This window comes from Mus musculus, chromosome 3 (genome assembly GCF_000001635.26).
Source record: "Mus musculus strain C57BL/6J chromosome 3, GRCm38.p6 C57BL/6J".
Lineage (NCBI taxonomy): Eukaryota > Metazoa > Chordata > Mammalia > Rodentia > Muridae > Mus > Mus musculus.
The window spans coordinates 83,820,047-83,836,067 of NC_000069.6; the positions used below are offsets into that span (position 1 = coordinate 83,820,047).

Below are 16,021 nucleotides of genomic sequence, written 5' to 3' on the forward strand. Positions count from 1 at the left end.
TAATTTCTAAATGAGAAGAAAATGCATTCTTTGTATAAAAGTACTTGGGAAATGTGATATTTTGTAAAATGTGTTACTTATTCGCGTTATCATGTCTAGCATATTCTAATTGCCAACATTTAAGGAATTAATTAAAGATGAGTCATAAGAGAAACCACTTAATTCTGACTGAAACTTCATCTAATGGAATAAAAGTGACATTTCAGGAGTCAGGATATAGCTCAAGAGTAAAGCACTTGACTAACACATGTGAAGCCCTGAGTTGACTTCTTAGTCATGGAAGGATATAATCTGTATTTGATGCTACATAAAAACATTTTAGAATCAACTCAGGGTAATCTTGTCATGGAGATTAGTCACCATTATGCAGCACATGAAAAAGTAGAAATATAAAAAGTGATAAATGTGCTCTGAGTGTACCTCCGTAACTGGATTACTTTTAAAGCTTAAATAGTTTTTAATGCTTTTAAGGTTAAAATTCAGAATGGACTAGGTCTTGGTGAGGTGGCTTCTAGACCCAGGTATTGGGAACAGTCACCTGTGGCATGTGTGCATTTCTGAACACTCACAAACCAAGGGCTCCGTGTTCCTACGAGTTCTCATCTTGCTCCTCCTGTGTCCGGTGCACAACTAACGTGATGTGGGGAATCTGTGTAAGAAGCAGAGGGTGGGGTCTGGGCTCTCCTTTTGCCCATTGTGAATCAGGACTTAAATGGACATGAATCTGACTTCCTGGGCTCCTGATATCCTCCCTGTCTGCCCTAGGCTCAACTGTACCTTCTTTCTAGAGTCTGCAACCCAACTTCTGAGATGTGAAGTTTTACGTACTACACCTTTGTGGTTCCTCTGCCCTGCATTGCCTAGGGGACATATGCAGAAAACTGCCCTTCTCATAATGGTCAAGATGTGTACAGGAAGCAACATTTTTGCTCCCGGTTCCAATAAAACCCAGACATCCTGTCTCTAAGATAATTTCAGGTGCCTCTCATGCTTGTCCTCGAACACCAGAGAAGAGAAAGATTGTGTGTGTTCTTTTCTCCCATGGACCAAGAAGAAGAGCTTCAATGGTGGACAGGACAGCCCAGTCATCAAGCACCAACTCTCTATAATTCTTGCTTGGTCCAACCCCTCAGGCCTAAACGTTATCACCACCAATCATCTTCATTCTAGCTCCAAAATCTATTTTTAAAACAACAGGAAACTTTATTGAAAATGTTGACAGGGTGGGGCTTGTGCTGACTTTAAACTGAGTGGAGATTATAGGTCTAAAAGCAGAGAGAGCTGTGCATAGCATTATACTCTCGGTGATCATCATCGACAGAGCTATGGACTAATGAGTCTGATTGTTCTAGATGTGTATTCTGGAATGGAACCATTAGATAAAAGAATAGCTGATAATGGAGTCTGAGTTTCTCCTTGTCTTAAGATTTTACTGCTGTGAACAGACACCATGACCAAGGCAACTCTTATAAGAACATTTAATTGGGCCTGGCTTACAGGTTCAGAGGTTCAGTCCATTATCATTAAGGCGGGAGCATGGCAGCATCCAAGCAGGAATGCTACAGAACGAACTGAGAATTCTACATCTTTGTCTGGCTGCTAACAGAATAATTACTTCCAGGCACCTAAGATGAGGGTCTTAAAGCCCACACTCACAGTGACACACCTAACAGGGTCATTCCTTCAAATAGTGCCACTCCCTGAGCTGAGCATGTGTAAACCATCACAACCACATTAGCCATGGGGTTAGAACTGAACAACATAAAGTTAGAATTGCAACTATCAGTATGAATATGTGTTCTTTACTATAAGTACAGACAAATACATATAAAAGTATTTATAGACATGTTTATAGACACAAGTCGGTAAGTATAGATACATTTCCTCATCCTCTTAGCCAAGAAATCATAGAAGCAATGGCACCCCAACGCCCAGATCCTGGTTTACCACACCACCCGACAATAAAAGGAACCAGGGTTTCTTAGAGAAATAGCTAATTATAGAACTGGGTAAGGAATATTTAGTATGAGCGTGGAACATATCATAGCACCCTAGGGTAAGAAAGAACTGAAAACAGCAACACCCACAATGACAGGGAGGTAAAAGGGCAAAAAGCCTCCTACATTCACAGCTAGGTCCTATTATTGCCTGGAGTATAAAGCAAATAGCCCAGAGGTCAGATTGATATAAAACATGAACAAGTGCAGGATGGTGGAAAGACACTTACAGAATGCCTCCTCAGTGTTATAAGATTAATGCTATGTTCAAACAAAATGTTTTTCACCTCGTGGGGATTCCAACGTGTTACTACTATTGATCAGAGTGTCATCCGAGGCTCTGGGAAAATGAAAGGATCCCAAGTTCACATTCTAAATGCGTTATTTTCAGGGGCTGATCAGGCTGAGTGCTCAGATAATAATGTGAGAGTCTTGAAAGGGAAATATATGCTTGGATGTCCTGGGTCTCTAAAAGGGACTCTCCAAGAGTAAACTGGAAGGAAAGATCCAGGAACTGGATAAGCTCAGCTCAGATTTGCTACTGTGGACAATAACTGCCACTCAGAGACAGAATAAGGTCAGAGGTTTGATGGATGGCTATAGCTAAGTGCACCAGGTTTGTTGGTGCTAATGGGCCCGACCAGGGATGATCAGCCCCTCTGAGCATTGTCTCTACAGGAGAAGGCATCTCAGATACTAGTTCAGTTCTGTTTTAGTTAGGGTTTACTGCTGTGAACAGACACCATGACCAAGGCAAGTCTTATAAAGGACAACATATATTTGAGGCTGGCTTACAAATTCAGAGATTCAGTCCATTATCATCAAAGTGGGAGCATGGCAGCATCTAGGCAGGCATGGTGCAGGCAGAGCTGAGAGTTCTACATCTTCATCTGAAGGTTGCTAGTGGAAGACTGGCTTCCAGACAGCTAGGACAAGGGTAAAGCCCATGCCTACAGTAACACACCTACTCCAACAAGGCCACACCTGCTCCAACAGGGTCACACCTTCTAATAGTGCCACTCCCTGAGCAAAGCGTATACAAACCATCACAGTTCAGAAGCAATGAAGACCCCAGGTGCTGACGACGACTGTCTGATTCTGTATCTTCATTGGCTGTCCTGTGTGCACTCGATGGCAGGGTCTATCCTCTCCAATGCTGTTCTTTTTCCTTCCTGGTAGTTCTTCAGTGTCAGTGGGATCCCCACCAAGAGCCTGTCTGGCGACATCTGTGAGATTTGCAGGCAGAAGATCCTTGTGGCACTTGACAAAGAAGGGCTCATTGAAAACACTTACCAGTTGTCATGTAGCCACATGTATCCTTCCCACGGAACCCTTTCTTGGATTTCCTGGAGCTTTTGGCTTCCCAACCTCTCCTTCCAGCTCTGTTTTCTCTGCCTTGCATAGCTCCCACCTTCAAACCTTTGTCCTCTGAACCTATCTTTTCTTGAGACTTTCTGATAATCCACATGCTGAATAGTGAACGGGTGATTAAGATGAGCTTTCTCCTTTATATTAGTTTCCTTTTAAAAGAAGGCTCTTCATCTCACATGGGCAGGAAAGCTGGTCACTTGAGCAGGGTGCTGCCTGGAGAAGCAGGTAGAAGCCATGAGTGAGCATGTGAAGAAAAAGAAAAACAGAGGCAGAAGTAGGCTGAGAGTGAAAAGAGCCATGCATAATTTGGGGTATCACTGGATGCCAGGGTACATGTTTAACATGCAGGAGGCCAGCATCACAAAACCCTGTGGAGTGTATCAGGTGTGGGGGAGAACCCAAGACTGTTCCTATAGAGCCTGGGGTTTAAATCTTGGTAGAACAACACATTCAAACTCCACTTTGACTGGAAATAATGTATAAGGAGCTCACATGTAGCAACAGAAAGGGGAAGAAGAAAACCAAAGCTCGGCCTTCCGGTTTCTGTCTCCGCCTGTACCAGATCCTCTGCCACAGTACTCCATACCCAAATGGCGCTGGGAGGGAGTGAGACTCCCAGGAGTACAGACAGGCCTATGAGTGCAGGCAGGACCACCACTGCTGCTCAGAGGAACCCATCCCAGAACCCTCAGGACACAGGAACTGAGGTGCTGCCTGGGACAGGAGTCTTCCAGTCTCCATCTGTGCCATAGAGCTACATACACATGTACCTCCAGGAGAGAGCTTTTCTCCCAGATGTGCCTACACACCTCTTGAGCACAAGTAAGACCACCACTTCTCTTCAAATTCCTGGCCCAAAGGGACCCCCACAGAGCCATCAGGACACAGGAACCAAGGATCAGCTAGGGACAGGATCTTTCTGGACTCTCTCTGCACCCCAGAGCTGACCCTGTACCACAGCTCTCCATACCCACATTCCTCCTGGAGAGAACTGGTCTCCCAGGAGTACTGACACACTAGTTTGCAGGAGGGATAAGCCAAAGTCAGAGACAGCAAGACCAGCTAACACCAGAGATAACCAGATGGCAAAAGGCAAGCACAAGAACATTAGTAACAGAAACCAAGACTACTTGGCATCATCAGAACCCAGTTCTCCCACCACAGTGAACCCTGGTTACCACAACACACCAGAAAAGCAAGACTCTGATTTAAAATTACATCTCATGATGATGATAGAGGAATTTAGGAAGGACATACAAGAAATACAAGAGAACACAGGTAAACAGGTAGAAGTCCTTAAAGAGGAAACACAAAAATCCCTTAAAGAATTACAGGAAAATACAACCAAATAGGTGAAGGAACTGAACAAAACCATCCAGGATCTAAAAACGAACTATAAACAATAAAGAAATCACAAAGGGAGACAACACTGGAGATAGAAAACCTAGGAAAGAGACCAGGAGTCATAGATGCAAGCATCACCAACAGAATACAAGAGAATACAAGGAAGAATCTCAGGTGCAGAAGATACCATAGAAAACATTGTCACAACAGTCAAAGAAAATGCAAAATGCAAAAAGCTCCCAACCCAAAATATCCAGGAAATCCAGGATACAATGAGAAGACCAAACCTAAGAATAATAGGTGTAGAAGAGAGTGAAGATTCCCAGCTTAAGGGCCAGTAAATATCTTCAACAAAATTATAGGGAAAAAAATCCCTAACCTAAAGAAAGAGATGCCCATGAACATACAAGAAGCTTACAGAACTCCAAATAGATTGGACCAGAAAAGAAATTCCACCAGTCACATAATAATCAAAACACCAAACGCACTAAACAAAGAATGAATATTAAAAGCAGTAAGGGAAAAAGGTCAAGTAACATATAAAGGCAGGCCTATTAGAATTACTCCAAACTTCTCACCAGAGACTATGAAAGCTAGAAGATCCTGGGCAGATGTAATATGTAATACAGACCCTAAGAGGACACAAATGACAGCCCAGGCTGCTATACCCAGCAAAACTCTCAATTACAATAGATGGAGAAACCAAGATATTCCATGACAAAACTAAATTTACACAATATCTTTCCACAAATCCAGCCCTACAAAAGATAATAAATGGAAAATGCAAGGAGGGAAACTACACCGTAGAAAAAGTAAAAAAAATAATCTTTTTTTTTCAACAAATTCAACAGAAGCAAATCAAAACAACCCTGAGATTCAACCTCACACCAGTCAGAATGGCTAAGATCAAAAATTCAGGTGACAGCCAATGTTGGCGAAGATGTGGAGAAAGAGAAACACTCCTCCATTGGTGGTGGGATTGCAACTGGTGCAACCATTCTGGAAATCACCTTGGCAGTTCCTCAGAAAATTGGACATAGTACTACCTGAGGACCCACAAATACCACTCCTGGGCATATACCCAGAAAATGCTCCAACATGAAATAAGGACATATGCTCCACTATGTCCATAGCAGCCTTATTAATAATAGCCAGAAGCTGGAAAGAACCCAGATGTCCCTCAACAGATTAATGGATTCAGAAAACACAATGGAGTACTAACCAGCTAATAAAAACAATGAATTTTTTAATTCTTAGGCAAAAGGATGGAACTTGAAAAATATCATCCTGAGTGAGAAAACCCAATCACAAAAGAACACACATGGTATGCAGTCACTGATAAGTGGATATTAGCCCAGAATCTCAGAAAACCCAAGACACAATTCACAGACCACATGAAGCTCAAGAAGGAAGACCAAAGTGTGGATACTTTGGTCCTTCTTAGAAGGGAGAACAAAATACCCATGGGAGGAGTCGTAGAGACAAAGTGTGAAGCAGGGACTGAAGGAAAGAGCACCCAGAGACTGCCCCACCTGGGGATCTATCCCATATACAGTCACCAAACCCAGACACTATTGTGGATGCCAACAAGTGCTTGCTGACAGGAGCCTGATATAGCTGTCTCCTGAGAGGCTCTGCCAGTGCCTGACAAATACAGAGGTGGATGTTCTAAGTCAACCATTGGACTGAGCACAAGGTCCCCAATGGAGGAACTAAAGGAAGTACCCAAGGAGCTAAAGGGGTTTACAGCCCCATAGGTGGAACAATAATATGAACCAAACAGTACCGCCCAGAGCTCTCAGGAACTAAATCACCAACCAAAGAGTACACATGAAGGGACCCATGGCTCCAGCCACATATGTAGCAGAGGATGACCTTGTAGGTCATCAATGGGAGGGAAATCCTGTGAAGGCTCTATGCCCCTGTGTAGGGGAATGCCAGGGCCAGGAAGCAGGAGAGGGTAGGTTGGTGAGCAGGAGGAGGGAGATGGGATAAGGGTGTTTTGGAGGGGAATCCAGGAAAAGGGATAACATTTGAAATGTAAATAAAAAAATACTTAATAAAAAATCTATAAATTAAAAGAAAAGAGAAAAGGAAAGGAAAGGAAAGGAAAGGAAAGGAAAGGAAAGGAAAGGAAAGGAAAGGAAAGGAAAGGAAAGGAAAAGAAAAGAAAAGAAAAGAAAAGAAAAGAAAAGAAAAGAAAAGAAAAGAAAAGCTCTTGTAAGGCTTCTAGGCAGGGACCTTTAAGAAGACTGGTGCCATAAGGTAGTCCAACACACACACACACACACACAGAGAGGGGGGGGTACTAGCATTTGGCATCTTGTTTTCAGAACACCCAGCTCGTCTACCTGAGGGTTCCTGCTCAAACTGCTCTCTGTTGGCTGCAGGGTCTGTAATGGTAGGAATCCGTATCGGTTACCTTTGTGTGACTATAGGCAAGCTGCTTCACAGAAATAACTTGAGAGAAGCAAGGCTGGTTTTACAGTTTCAGAGGGCTTGGGTTCATCATGGCAGGGCATGCATGGGGGCAGCAACATGTGGTATGTGCTGTTTATCATGGCTGACCATAATGCAGAGGGCAAGGCTGGAACCAAAGACAGATGGTAACCTTCAATGATCCACCCCTAGCGGCAGCCTTCTGCCATGAAGCCTCACCCCTTCATGATTCTACAGCCTTCCAATATGGTGCCACCTCCTTGGGAACAAGTACCTGAGCACATGAACCCATGAAGGATATTTCCCACCCAGACTACAATCGCTAAGCCTGGACCTATAAACTAGGTTTCTGTGAGAGCAGCCCTAACTACAAAATGCTATCTTAGGACCCTTGAACAAAGAAACCCATGTTGTCCAAGTCTGTTGTTGTAGATACCCCAACATTGTCTTTGGGTCGGCCAGCAGTCCATATTTTCATATGTTCCTAAGTATACAGTAAAGTATCGCTCATCTTTACATCACAGCATTGATTGTATAGCACTGTCCCCATATGCGTGATCAGATCAAAGCCCTGGTGTGATGAGATGCTTGGACCGGCTATCCTTTGTCACTGCCGCCCACCTAATCCAGTCAATCAAGCCTAATGCCTTCGATATGCGTGGCCGGTGATGCAGTCCTGTTTAATCTGGACACTTTCCACTGATGCAGTGCTAAAAGTCAGAAACGGATCCAAATGCATCTCAAATGTAATAGAAACCTTTCTTCAACATTTAAGCCTTAAAAACTTCAGGGAAGAAACACAAAGATATCCCATATGGAATTCTGCAGTGTTTTTTTTTATTTCCTCTTGTGCGACACACACACACACACACCAAGAAACTATCATTCTCAGTAGAAATTTTCCAAGTCTGGCCCTAGCTTTAAGTATGATTTACTTTTCAAATGTTGGAACAGAGCCTCTTCTGCCAATTTCAAGTGGAAATATTTTCTCTCTTCACCTTTAAAAGCCCTTAGGGATTGCTATACACGTGTGCATGTGTAATCTAAAATGTAGTCACCTTTAAGTATGTTTTTCAGGGAGTATTATTAATGGCCCATTTTAGCATGAGTCATATTAGTGAGGAGGGAGCAAATATGAGTCATATTAGCCAGGTCAGAGTATCTGAGCTTCGCTCTGCAGCAGCTCTGCCAGCGTGCAAGCTTCCAGCACAGAAACGCTGAAGATGAAAGAGCACAATTCAGTAGAGGGAATGTTTGATGCTGGCCTCGTGATCCCAGAACTCTCTACCTGTCTGGAAGGTGTGGCTCTATGCCAGCCTTTTTAAAGGCAGTCTGTATGTGAGTTCACAACCCTTCTCAAAACATACCACTTTGTGCTAATCCAAGGACATTACAAAAATGTCCAGGATTCCAAGAGCACAAAATAGTGGAAACTTTTAGTTGCATAGAGAGCTAGTCTGGAGGATTTAGATCAGTGGCCTTGCCAGGGTTCCACCTTCACAGTCCTCTGGGTTGGTTTTTTTTTAAGGGAGAGCTGTTCTATAGCATTGCTGTCAACATGGATGGGTAGCAGGCTGGCCAAAAATAAATGTGCTCTTGGCCTCCAAACCACATTCCCACCAATAACTGTAAATCAATCAGTAGTTACCATCAACCATTTTCCCAAATCCGCAATCCTGGAAAACATGGAAATCTTAATTTCCAAGAATAGTTAGTTTTAAAAAGTCCATTCAAACCTTCATTTGGTAAGCATTTCCTACATTCCTGCTTAGCACGGGGAAAAAGGTGAATAGCCCATGGTCATGTGGTAACCTGTAACCTACGAGGGACCAGATGTGCATGCAGCAGGTTATGGTATCTTAAGATCTGTCTCCGGTCCTGTCAGAAAATGAGATTCATGCCTGCTGAAGGACACTGGGAAGACTTTCTACAGATGGTGTGCATAAATGAATCTGTACTTGCTAGAGGATGAGATGTTTGTTCTGTTTATATTATACTAAAATAATGGTCCTTTATCTGTAATTTTTAAAGTTGAGGGGAAATCATTTAAGAAGTTATTAGAAATATTTGTAATTTAGTGATACTGTTTATCACGCATGAGGCCCTGGATTCAGTCAGGAGGGAGACAAGGGGAGGGGAGGAGTGAGAACAACTCTAAGCTTAAGAACACACATAACCCCAGTGCCTACCAGTAGGACTCATATAAGATAACCAGTAATGCACAGATTGGGAATCGCAGAGCATGTGTGTGGGAAACACACAAATACAGGCATCGGGGGAGTGCAAAGATGAGTTTGCATACAAAAATACTATACAAAAGTATTCTTGTAGTCCTCATCTAATTTTTACTATAGTCAAGTAAGGCGAGGACAAGGACAAACAAGGCCAAGATGTTAAGTAAATTCAACAGCGCCATAAAGCTGCTGCAGCCCCCTTTCCATCCTCCCTGTCCCCGACTCTCCCTAAAGTGGGGGTATGCGCACTCAGAGTGAGTTACGGTGGCCTCCCGCTCCTAGACAGAACAGTCCTTTCCAGATCACCACCTCCGGGTATTGCTCTTTACTGAACTTCCCTAACGAGCTACCTCAGCTTTCATGAATTCTGCATCCGAGGCTGGCACCTCGTCGGGAAGAAGCAGACTTGCCCTATCTGCAAAGAGAAGGTAGATCTGAAGAAGATGATCAGTAGCCAGTATCGTTCTAGACGTGCACAAAACAGTAGCTTAAGCATATCCAGGGACGCACGACACAGCCTGAACTGCCATCATCTTCATAAGGCTGTGGCAGAAAACTTTTGTTGCCTAACAGCCTATTTCCACACGGCTTCTCCTTTAGTTTTCTGTGCCTGTGTTCCAATTCTGGCTAGGAGATTAAATACCCAAGATCATTGCGCCCGATATGGCTCAGACTTTCCCTGTTAAGAGATTTAGTGAAAATGTGTTGGGGCAATTTTAAAAAATTGGCACAGTATGAAAAAGAATAGTGGAAATGATGAATAGATTGGTTGGTGGGCAAATAATTAGGTTGAGTGGGTTTGTGGGTAAATCATAGATAAAATTGAAACGTTAAAAGCTAAAACTGGGGGCTGGTGAGATGGCTCAATGGGTAAGAGCACCCGACTGCTCTTCCAAAGGTCTGAAGTTCAAATCCCAGCAACCACATGGTGGCTCACAACCATCCGTAATGAGATCTGATGCCCTCTTCTGGTGTGTCTGAAGACAGCTACAGTGTACTTACATTAAATAAATAAATAAATAAATATTTAAAAAAAAAAAAAAAAAAAAAAAAGCTAAAACTGTGAGTTAGTGTGGGCGCAGAACAAATTTTATCTTTACCCAAAATGACTTCACTTCTTTTCCTACATCTTAGGTTTTTAAATTTCTTCCTATGCTTCCTCACTTTTTAGGCTAAATCCTGGCAATAATAATATTGAAAAGAAACAAAGACCCAGAGACTCAGGAAGCTGATAGCAACAATTAGGACTTTCGAGAAGAAAGAAAAGCTTGTGTTTCAGGGTTTTGCCTGGGTGTGTACCCGGTGCCGTCAAAGGCCAGAAAGGGGGTACTGGGTGTTTTGTAATTGGAGTTACGAGTAGTTGTACTCACCATGTGGATGCTGGAATCCTCGGGGAAGAGCAGCCAGTGCTCTTAACCACAGAGTCATCTCTGCCGTCCCAGAAACTAAGACTTGAGTAGGCACCAGGATGCCTGGGAGAATAAATGCAAGTCCCATTAAGACCACAAGAAGGTAACAGCCCTCAATCAGAATTAACTAGAATTAATTAATTTAATTAATTAAAATGCACAGTCCCCTACATCTCTGCCCCAAGGCTGTAATACATCTGCTCTAAGGATTAAAGGGACTCGAGCGTGTCACCTCTTAAACAGAAGGACCCTGCGAAGGTGGCATCAGCCTTGTCTTCTCATGAAGGCTGTCCTGTCCTTGATCAGTCAGAGACTCCACAGTGCTGAGGAGGCAAGACCCTCACTCTTCCTCACTCTTCCTCCTCAGCAACCCATAGCATAGGCTATATGGTGACTCTCGACAGTGCGCCATCTCTAACTACTACAGACCTGGACTCGTTCAGCTGGGACACAAGAAGAGCCCCATCGGTGTGTCTTTGGGTCTTAGGGCCAGGCTGTGGTTGAGGCCACCTGTGCAACTACCTGCCCCACCCACAGGCTTAGCCCAGCCTGAAGTCACAAGTCCACTGTGTGCAAGGTATCTCCTCTTACTGAGGTTCATGTAAGGCAAGCCTGCGTGAGAAAGCCGGCCTTCATTTGTAATGTTGCTATCAGTGATACTGCAGATCAGTTAAGCTCTCTTGGTACAATTTATTAGTGATTCCAAAGAAAACAAAAGATATGTGAACTAATATATAGAACGAACTAATGCTACTCTTGTACTGTCCCCAATCTTCTCTGCTGTGTCCACTGCTGGGAATGTGGAGTTCAGGTTTTGCGCCTGTGTTGCTTGGTTTTCTACAGGCAGACTTCTCTTTTTCCTTTTTGCAGTATCTCCCGTACCCTTATATCACTGTTTGGCCTTCATCTCAACTTTCTTTCAGAAATTGAATGTAATGTAAATAACAGTAACCAGAATGATGCAGATACTGTGGATGCTTATTTATATATTTGCTTATTTTTGTTTCTTTTTCAAGAAGCAGCCTCTCAAAGCATTACCCAGACTGGCTGCTTTGAGAGCATGCTCACGCATGTCTCCTGCCTCAGTCTCTCTTGCGGCTGGGACCACACACGTCGGGGGGCCTAGCATGCTAAGCTCTTTTAGTAGAGCATATTGAATTTACAGGAGTAGTTGCTCCTTTGAGACACTGTTAATCATATTTATAAGTGATATTAATGGGTGTGTCTTCTGCTTTGCTCTATAGAGAACAACCCCTTAACTAAGCCTCAGCTGGGAGTGCACACACATGCTGTATGCAAAGATCTTGGATTGGCTCCGTTACTTGGTGGCCTGGCAGCCTGTGGCGATTAGACAAGTTCAAGGCATTAACTATTTTCTGAAGCCGGAATAACATCGCAGACTTCCCCACTGCATTGCATGCTGGGGATATTTTCAAATCCTTGCTGCTGCTTTCAATATTGGCATTCTGTTTGGACGGTGGAGATGATCCAAAGAGGTCAGGAAACAAAGTCTGATGTCACACTTAACATGATTTATCTCTGTGGAAAGAACTAAAAGCTGAGCAGTGGAATAAGCACACATGCTTTTTCATCTCTCCTATAACATCCTCTCACCCATGCAGGAAGCACACTTGCTGCATCTCTTCCCTCCATGGGCGTTATGCCCACTGTTTCAGAGACTTGTAGTGTGTGTCACATACACAGTGGTGACTATCAGTTCAACATCATCTGAAAGTCTGTAGCAGGCTGGTGAGATGGCTCAGGGGGTAAGAGCACCCGACTGCTCTTCCAAAGGTCCGAAGTTCAAATCCCAGCAACCACATGGTGACTCACAACCACCTGTAACAGATATCTGATGCCCTCTTCTGGTGTGTCTGAAGACAGCTACAGTGTACTTACATATAATAAATAAATAAATCTTTAAAAAAAAAAAGAAAAAAAGAAAGTCTGTAGTGATGTTAAGTACTCAGCAGCTTAAGGAGTCTGTCTTTTCTATCCTTCATATTTTCTAGCATGCAACAGCGCCGATATTGTGAAGCCTCTCTATACACACATTTCTACCTTCAAAGCTCTACCAGCAGGGCAGTGGCTTTTTTGAGACCCCAAGTACTGCCAAATTCGTGCCACCTGAGGGCCAAACTAAAGGAGAAATAATCACTTCTCGGTTCACACACAGATGGGCAGCAGCACAATTCCATCTTGGTACCTAATGGTGCCTCCTTTGGAGAATGCACCAGTATCTAAAATCAAATGCTTCTGTTTGTCTTCCACTCCACAAAGCCAAGTTTCATCTGTTGCATCTCCTACAGCAGAACTTAAAGCAGTGCCCAGCAAGAGGAACCATTCAGAAATATTTGTTGCAGAAGTAAGTTCATGTGGCAAAAAGAACTTAGCCAACAGAATACATAAGACCAGTTGGAATGAACTGGTCCAAGAATGACATGCTGGACTCTGGTAGTACTTTGAATGAGAATGCTTTCCATAGGCTCAATGTTTAAGTGCTTGGTTCACTATTGATGCCATTGATTGGGAGGCCTAGAAAGTGTGGCAGTGTTAGAGGAAGTCAGTCACTGGAACCAGCTTTAAGAGTTTAAAGACTTGAATTATTCCGAGTTTATTCTCTCTACTTCACGCTTGTAGTTCAAGATATGAGCTCTCAGCTTGTTGCTTTAGTAGCCATTCCTGCCTGCTGCCATTCTGCCCCGTCATAATGGTGATAAACTCTTATTCTTTGGAGCCACAAGTCCAAATAAACCCTTCCTTCTCAAAGATGCCTTGGTCATAGTGTTTTATCCCAGCAATAAAAAAATAACCGATACTACTGTCTGCATTTCTATTGCCATTCTGGTATTTCAAAAGCCTAGTGGAATGGCCAGTAATCTCTGAGTATAGCAAGCAAGGACTTGTTGCACCTATAGTTCCAATTTCTTCCACATTATTCCCACAAACTAGTTTCAAAGGCTTACAAATGGTAAAAATATCATTGCAAAGAACCCACTTCTTGGTACCATTTCCTTTATCAGTTTCAGAGTTTTTTTATACTGAGGTACTTGCTCTATTTAGAGTTGATTTTTGTACAGAATGGAAGATAAAGTGTAGCTATATTCTTCTGTGTATAGACACACAGTTCTCCTAGCATCTTTTGCTGAAGATTCAGCCTTTTGTCCTGTCTGTATTATAACTGGGATCTCTACTTTATCCCACTGGCACACATGTCTATTTTGGTGCTGCCACTATGCTAATTTTGTTATTATGGCTCTCCAGTATAGTTTGAAATCAGCTATGGTGACACTTCTAGCAGCGTTCCTTTCGCTTAGGATGACTTTCATCATCTGGGTTTTTTTTTTTCTTCCAAATGAATTGTGAAGACTTTTTTCCTAATTTTATGAAGAACAATATATGAGCTTTCATTGGTGTCACATTGGCTCTGTGGTCTGCTTTTGATAGAACGGCCACTTTCATAATGAAATGCTTTGCATCTATGAGCAGAGCAGATCTTAGTGTCTTCTTCAGCCAGGCAAACGATGTCACCATTGACAGCCCCCTGGGGGTGGGCGTTAAATTTCACTGACAACTGAAATACCTCTACAATGAAAATGGTTAACACACTGAAGAAAGAAAGTGAGTGTGTCTGCTACTGGTTATAGGGGGTTATTAGGGTGTGTGTGTGTGTGTGTGTGTGTGTGTGTGCGCGCGCGCGCGCGCGCGTGTGTATAATTTTGCATCCGGCCACTTCACTGAAAGTAGTTTTCATTTCTATGAATAATGAAGATTAAAGGTCATTTTTAACTTACCAAACTATGAAGCCATTTCTATTGTGGTTTAAATTATTTAAAATTGATAATGGGTCAAGTCAACACTTCTCTGGCTAAATATATAGTTACATATAGAGAAATGAGTCTTTGTTTGGGCTTTCTGGGTTATTTGGTGGAGATGCCCGTGTGAAGTGGGAAAGTAGGAAGTACATTTATTGCTGTGATGGATTTCTGTGGTTTCTCCTCAAGGGTAACAATAATCTGAATATGTTCACTTATTTCACAGGCTGGCCTATGTTTTCTGCCCAGTACTCTCCTGGGAGCTTATGAAAGAAAGAAACATTGAATAATTTCCCACACTAAAGCTCATTACACACTAATGTAAAACAGTAACATCAGTAGCAACTATCTATAACTATCTAACTCCACAGTACCCCTAGGTCCCATTTGGATAAGTCTGATAGCCTTGCCTCCATAACCCTTCTGGCCACAATGGCAGCCAGGAAGTATGGTTTTCTTCTACCTCAGCTCAAACCCTGTGCATAATCCAGCATGCACAGAGCTTGCTGCCCATTTTAAGGATGGGAAAAAGTTTTGGGTTAGGCCAAGTGACTTGCTCAAAATCACACATCTGTTAAGCTAAGTATCTCTGACGCCAAAACCCAATTAACCACATAAACCCAGCTCTGGCCGAGAATTTGAAAGGGGTCAAAGGAGGTTCATTTCCTTGTACATGTGGTTCCCAGCACCAGAAGAAAGTTGCCGAGAATCAGTGAAGAACCCTTAGTAAATTCCATTAAAATGTGATACATGATCAAATCTTACTTATAAACGTTAAAGGCAGTGGAATCTACCACATATGGAGTTATTTTGAATCATAAGAAACCTCTGGGCATATAATTATTTTAAAAATCTTTTTTTCACATTTTCTTTTTCAGACAGAAAAAGAAAAGCTTCACAGCTGGGCGTGGTGGCGCACGCCTTTAATCCCAGCACTCGGGAGGCAGAGGCAGGTGGATTTCTGAGTTCGAGGCCAGCCTGGTCTACAAAGTGAGTTCCAAGACAGTCAAGGCTACACAGAGAAACCCTGTCTCAAAAAAAAAAACAAAAAAAAAAACAAAAAAAACAAAACAAAAAAAGAAAAGCTTCGTAGAACTAGTTATAAGACTTTGCACAGGAGAAAAAGCAACAGAATGCCTAAGGGGGTCAGAAACCATAGCAACCAGACACTGGAAATTAATAGCTGAAATCCAGTGGAAATCTGCACCAGGACATGGGAGACTTCTTTCAGATCCTTACAAATTAATAGGTAATTTATACTTAGAGAAAACTATCAAGGACTCAGAAAGACAAACCTAGTTCACACAAAAATGCAGCCTGTGTCATTTATATTGGAAGATCTGGTGGGATGGTGGGACACAACCCCCTGTCTAGGAAGAGCAACAGATTTGCCTGGATGCCCCAAATACTGT

At 42.8% G+C, this 16,021-nt stretch overlaps 1 pseudogene; it reads left to right on the top strand.

Moving 5' to 3' along the window:
* Gm7115 (predicted gene 7115) overlaps window positions 1–6,253 on the top strand; it is a 36,575-nt pseudogene extending 30,322 nt beyond the window's left edge.
* The last annotated feature ends 9,768 nt before the right edge of the window (window positions 6,254–16,021 follow it).